Consider the following 7,083-nt stretch of genomic DNA (forward strand, 5'->3'; position numbering starts at 1 on the left):
CTCTCCCTCTCCCTTCCTCTCTCTGAAATCAATAAAGATATATTTTTTAAAAAAACAACCAAACAGGTAAACAAACAAATATATTAGCTTATTTCAGAGCATGCAAATGGCAATGAAAAAAACAGGGTGATGTGATAAAAAGTTACTCAGAGAGGTGGATTCATCAGAAGGGGCAGCTAGACAGCCCCCAAATAGTGAGGTATGACAGCTTTTAAGAGTTTGGGGGGAGATAAAGTCTGTCAAGCCCTGGCCAACCATGGGAGAGCTGCCTGAGGCTGAATGGAACCCAGGTGTCTGTCTGGGCTATGGAGAAATACAAAGCTGAGAAGGGGATAAGAGGTGCTGGAGATTGCAATCTAAAATTTGGTGGTCAGCCCAGCTGGGCATGGCTCAGCGGTTGAGCATCGACCTAGGATCCAGGAGGTCGTAGTTCGATTACTGGTCAGGGCACATGCCGGGGCTGCGGGCTTGATCCCCAGTCAGGGATGTGCAGGGGGCAGCTCTCATCATTGATGTTTCTCTCTCTGCCCCCCTCTCCCTTCCTCTCTTTGAAATCAATAAAGATATATTTTTTAAAAAAGTTTGGCCTTACCTGATAAAACTGAGATTGCCTGTACATACACCCTGACTCTTAGATTTGTAGCCTCAAAAGTCCTTTCTTAAAAAATATGTTTTTATTGAATTTTTAGAGAGAGAGGAAAGGAGAGGAGAGAGAGAGAAACATTGATGTGAAAGAGAAATATTGATTGGTATACACCCCGACTGGGGACTAAACCTGCAACCGGGGCATGTGTCCTCACTGGAAATCGAACCTGTGACCTTTTGGTGCATGGGACATGGCTCAACCAACTGAGACACACCGTCCAGGGTTCAAAAATCTCTTGCATGCATTTACTGGGAGACTTGTACAAAAATGTTTCAGTTTGGGCATTATGATAGACCAAACTGAAAACAACTCAAACATCCACCAACAGTAGAGTAAAAAAATAAACTGTGCTACTACGGAAAACGTAGGGAGGTTCCTCAAAAAATTAAAAATAGAACTACCATATGACCCAGCCATTCCACTTCTGGGTATTTACCCAAAGAAATACAAAACACTAATTTGAAAAGACATATGAACTCCTATGTTTATTACTATAGCCAAGATATGAAAGCAACCTATGTGTCCATTGATAAATGATTGGATAAAAAAGATTGGTACATATGTGCAATGGAATATTACTTGGCCATAAAAAGGAATGAAATCTTACCATTTGTGACAACATGGATGGATCTAGAGGGTATTATGCTAAGTGAAATAAGTCAGATAGAGAAAGATAAATACCATATGATTTCACTTATATGTGGAATGAAAAAATAAATTAATAAACAAAACAGAAACAAACTCATAGATACAGAGAACAGACTGATGGTTGCCAGATGGGAGCAGGGTTGGGGGACTGGGTGAAAAAGATGAAGGGATTAAGAAGTACAATTTGGCAGTTTCAAAATAGTCATGGGCATGTAAAGTACAACAAAGTCAACAATATTGTGATAAGTGTGTACAGTGCCAGGCGGGTACTAGGCTTTTCAGGAAGATCACTTGTAAGTTATATAAATGTCTAATCTCTATGTTATATACCTGAAATTAACATAATATTGAATGTAAACTGTAATAGAAAATTTGAAAAGAAATGAATAAATAGGTTGTGGTATTTTCATGCAACTGAATATTATGCAATGATGAAAAGACAGTTACATGCAACAAATTGGGTGTACCTCACAAACAAAATAATTAAGACACAAAAAAGTAATACAATATCATTCCATTTATATAAACCTAAAAAATCACAAAGTTAAGCTATGTTACTTAGAGATGCATACATAGGTGCTAAAACTATGAAGAAAAAGAAGGAAATAATGATTGCAAAAGTCAGGATGGTGGTTACTTCTTAGGGGAGGGAAGAAATTATGGAAGGGACATGGGAGCTTCTGAGGTATAGGAAATACTCTTTCTTGGGTAGGAATTGAATAGGTATTTATTTTACTCTAGTTTATTCTGTACACTGTTCATAACATTTCAGAAAGAGAAAACAAAAGTATCTCTTCTTTTTCTGCTCTATGCCACCTCATTCAAATCATTATGTTGAAGTTAGATATTTCTAGTCCACACACCTATCTTTCCCACCTGACTTTGAGGACAGTGATCTTTCCTATATTTCTGGCACCTATCATTGCCTGGTATATAGCAGATGCTTAGTAACTATTTGTTGAATTGGATTGAGCTGAATTCCCCCAAGTCCCTCATCCCACAAAGAGGAGGGCAGCTGCAGAAGAGGAGGAAGCCTGCTGTGGTGAAGAGAGCACAGGATCCTTAAGACCTGGGTTCTCATCTTAGCTCTGCCACTTCCTAGTTGTGTGAAACTAGATAAGCCACTTAACCTCTCTGGTTCTCAGCTCCCTCTTTTATGAAATGGTTATGATAACTGCTAACTCTCTGGACTGCTGCATGGATTAAGTGAGTAATGTACATGCCTAGCACAATGCTGGAACATTTAGTTGCTCAACAAAGAATAGCTTCCCAACCTCCTCCCCCAGCATCACACCTTTTCATCAAAAGAATCCACTAGAAAGCAGCAGCCAAACATCAAAGATGGCCCCAGAGTGTGGGCCCACATCCTTGGGCCCCGTGGGGCTATAATGGAGATGTAGTCTAGTCAAGAGCTAGCAGATAGAGAGATCTGATTGAAGCTGAACAAATCCCAGGCAGTTGGAGCTGGCAAGGTTGGTAAGACACCAGGGTCTGGGAATTTCCATCTAGGAGAAGTACCAGGTGTGGGTGAAGGGGTGCCAGACTGGCCCCACCCAATACCCTGGCCCCAGGGGATGTGGGCACAAGTAAGAAAGTGGGTTAGAGCAGGGGTGGAACTTAACCCCATTGATCCCATGACCTTTTTACCAGTTATAGAGGAGGCATAGCCACAAAGAAGCCTGCTCTTTCTCTGAAGAGGCCCTCAATTCCTTTTCTTCAGAAAGGAAGAAACTTGGAACCTTGGGGTCTGGGCAGGAGGAACTGGAAGCCCCCAGTAGGCAGAGAAGAGATAATTCCCTAACCCCTGGGATGGAGGTTCTGTATAAAACAGACTGTTGCCCCCACCCACATGGTGACTGGCAGACACCTGGACTCACCTCACACACACACTCCAGGCAACTGTGGAGGCTGATGTGCTCCTCCTTCCAGGAGTAGGACAGGTCAGGGCTGGATCAGAGAGGCGAGCAGGGTGCATGGTAGAACAGCTCAGAAGAGCCTCTGGTGAGACTCCAGCTGGGCAAACACAAGCATTCTCACCCTGAAGAATTTGCCAGCCACGTGGGGCCTTGTTTTCTGGATATACCTTGATATTCCTCCGGCCTAGTACAGTGCTTTCTGTGTTTCTTGTGTTCTGTGTATAATCTCAGGCCTAAGCCTATGGATTCTTTTTCCCTATTGGAGCCTCTGTTTCCCTTTCTGGAGGAGGAGGTGAAGGAATGCATGGAATCATTCCAGGGCAAGATCACCAAGGTGTTCCAGGGTCCTGCTTTGGTCATTAGGAGGTGCTTTGGCCATCCCTCATTTGCAGCATATCCAAAGCCAGGTGGGGAGCAAGAATGGAGGGTTCCTCTTCTTTCTGGGGGAGCAGGGTCGCTGGGAGCCAGGATCCCAATTCCAGGGCCATTGCACATACTCTTCTGCTGCCCTCCCTTCTCTCCACTGTCCCCCTCACTCTTTCCCAGAAGCCTTTCCTGATCTCCCTGGCTGAGGGAAAATCCTGCTACTATCCATTCTCATAGTACCTTATGCCTCTTCACGCTGGTTATCACTAGCAATTTTGCAGATTATTTGGTTAATGTCTCACTCCTCCCCAGACTAGGGGTTTGCAAAGGCAGAGACCATACCTGGATATTCCTCCAGCCTAGTACAGTGCTTAGCATACAGTGGATGCTTAATAAAGATTTGTTGAATTCATGAAAGGTTTGTGTTAGGGGAGAAATTTCTAGAGTTGTTTAGGCTAGTTCTAAATCCAAATCAAGGCCTTATTCTATTTGAGATCTGGGCAGCACTGAGGTTGGTAAGGGCCATCCACACACAAACTCATTCACCAGGAGAGCCAACAAACTGGCAAGCAGCAGAATAGGCCTGGTACAAGGGGTGGAACTGAGCAAGTACAGGGGGCAGGGCAGGCACCAGCGGTGGCACAGAGAAAGCCTAGGGGAGGAGGTGGGAGAGGAGGGGAAAAAGGGAAAGTAGAAGACATGTGTTGTACAAAACATGTTTGCATCACACTCTCCCAGAGTGCCCTGGTCTCCAAGCCCCAATGGCACTTTCATGACTTAATGATGTCCTTGGGGGTTGTAACATAGCTCTTCCAACCTCCCACAGACATCTGCTAGCCACCTCTGAGCATGGCATAAGACAACCCCCCTGGCACCAGACTGGGCATGGGAAAATTACCTATTCAGTGTCCTGATGCTGGTAAGAAGGGGGTGAGGGTGAACATTTGGGGTGGGGCAATATAGCAAAGTCAGGGCAGGTGAGACAGATGTCTGGATCCTTTCCTTCTCACCATCTCTCCTTCTGGTCTTTGGGATGAAGGATGCAAAGGAAACCTGGTTCTAGGGCCCCCAAGATACCATTTCTTTAAGTTGCCAGGGTGACCAAATAGAGCCATGACAAACAGAACAAAGCTTAGAAATAGGGATGACCCAAGAGAAAAAGAAATAAGGGGAGCTCTCTCCACCAGTTTCCAGAGTGGGAGGCCCTCTTCCCATGCCTCCTCCTGGAATCCCTGGATAGAAGACTGGCTCCATTGCAAGACAGAAGAATCTGAACCCATCACAATGCCCCTCTTCCTTGTTCTCCAGTCCTGTCTAGGGTTTTTGGGTTGATTGCCAAACTGCTGCAGAGACCAGACAGATCTCAGACCACTGGATCCTGGGGAGGGGCAGAGGCAGAGGCGTGGCAATTCCAAGGGGGGCATAGGGCGGGTCTTCTTGGGCATCGCCCCCTGGCTGTGGTACTTGGCTAGGGACAGAGGAGGCTGTCAGAAGGGTGGAGTCACAGTTACCAAGACCGACGGATGGACAAACACTCACTAGAGACAAGGACGGGGCAGACTGACAAACCAGGACAAAGAGGAGAGTAAAGACAGATGTAATTGTAGACCTGCTTTCTCTTTCCAGACTATTCCAAGTATAGCTTGCCCCATGTTTTAGCTTCTCTGTCCCTACCTACTACTCCAACAGTACAAACTCAGAGCTCTTGGCAGAAGCCCTCTAAGAAGGAGAAGGGAAAGATTTGAGAGAGGGGAGATCCTCTTTCACGAGGGTGGTGCCTGGTTCTGTGTCAGGATGACCCGCCAGGGGCCAGGGAGGGAGTGGTGCCCTCGCCTGGTTCATGAGGACAGGAGACTCATTCACTTTAAACCAAGTACAGATGTGCCAGGAGTGGGCAGGGGAATCAGGGCCACATTCACAAACCACAGCTGGGCCCACACTCTTTCCCCCAGCCGCCACCCTCAGGGCAGGAGGGGTTAACTTTGCAGCCTCCTGGCAAGATCTCTGCCACACAGGTGGGCACCATCCCACCCCAGCCAGGATGTCTGGGTCCAACTCTCTGACACCCACCCCTCCCACACTGCTCAGAGCTGCTCCCAAGGTAACCAAGCAAAGTCAACAGCAGCCAGACCACCTGGGGACGGGACCCTGGAGTACCTATTCCCAGCTCTTCCCACCCCTGGAGTGAAAGGGAGGGCCTTGTCTGCACCCCCACTGGTGTATCCTGTTCTCCAGAGATAACCACAGCATGCCCCTTCTTTTCCTCTCTCCTTCATCTGATTCTGGCTACCAGAAGTGACCTTTCCCTGGAGGGAGGAAACCTGGCCCCCAGAGTGGCAGTGAGGACAGAGCAAAGTAATTCCAGTATGGAAAATGTGACGTGACAAAGAGTCCATGTCCCCCCTGTTGGCCACCCGGGATTGTTGTTGGGAAGGTCCTCTGGGTACATCTCTCCAGCCCAGCCCAGCCCAGCCCAGTCCCTGCTATTGCTCCCCTTCTACACTTTCTCACTCCCACCCTTAATCCCTGTGGGAGTGCTTGGAGTCCAGGCAGAGCTTGGACTTCTTTTCTCTTACTCCGTTCTCAGTAGAATGGAGACGGATACTCTGGGTTCCCTCCCACTCTAGGGCTGAGAGTCTGTGGTGGTCATGATGAAGTCAGAGAACGTCCCCATCAGACACTGACACTGAGTCTGGGTAAGCGCGCGCGCGCACACACACACACGAGTCAACCACATTCGTGGCACATCTACCAGGCAGGCAGGCAGGCAGGCAGGCAGGCAGGCAGGCAGGCAGGCAGGCGCTGGTTAAGGCAGACATACACCCTCGCTTGGGCTTTCTCCCTCACACCCAGCCCAAGGCTCCTCCCACTCTCAGCACAGTTCCTCCTGCCCTCCTCCCCAGTCTCTCCCACTCCGGATCCAAGCCTAAAGGTGGGGATTCGCAGCCAGGGACCCAGGCGCCCTAACTGCCCGAGTTTACTGACGGCTGGATGAGAAGGAGGAGGTCTTTGAGCCTGGGAATCAGCACTGCCCCCCCCCCCCAGTTAAATCAGTTTGCTCCTGTATCCAAAGGACCATCTGGGGGAGGCAAGGGGAAGTAGCGACTACTTTGACGTGCAGGAGAAGGCTAAGCAAAGGGCAAAGACTGTGACATCTGCTCTGGCATTCTCCTGCCCCATCACTCCACCCCTGGGAGAGTGGAGATACAGCTCCCATTGCTTACCCTGGGGAGGTACCAGAGACTCAATCACTGAATCACAGCCTGGCCCGAGAACTCAACCAGTCCCCCCAGATGGCAGGAAGGGGGAAAGTGCCAGAGAGAAAGGGTGGCATCATGAGCCCAGGACACTGACCTCTTATGCCAACCTTGCCGGGCCTCCCGGGGATGGAGCCAAGGAAGCCCAGCAAATGGGAGGGGCAGAGACCCAGGCGTCTGGGTCCGCCTCGCCCAGCCCCCTCCTACCCCCCTCCGCCCCCCAGCCCCAGGGCACCGAGGAGGGAGCTGG

This window comes from Miniopterus natalensis, chromosome 2 (assembly GCF_054644295.1).
Source record: "Miniopterus natalensis isolate mMinNat1 chromosome 2, mMinNat1.hap1, whole genome shotgun sequence".
Lineage (NCBI taxonomy): Eukaryota > Metazoa > Chordata > Mammalia > Chiroptera > Miniopteridae > Miniopterus > Miniopterus natalensis.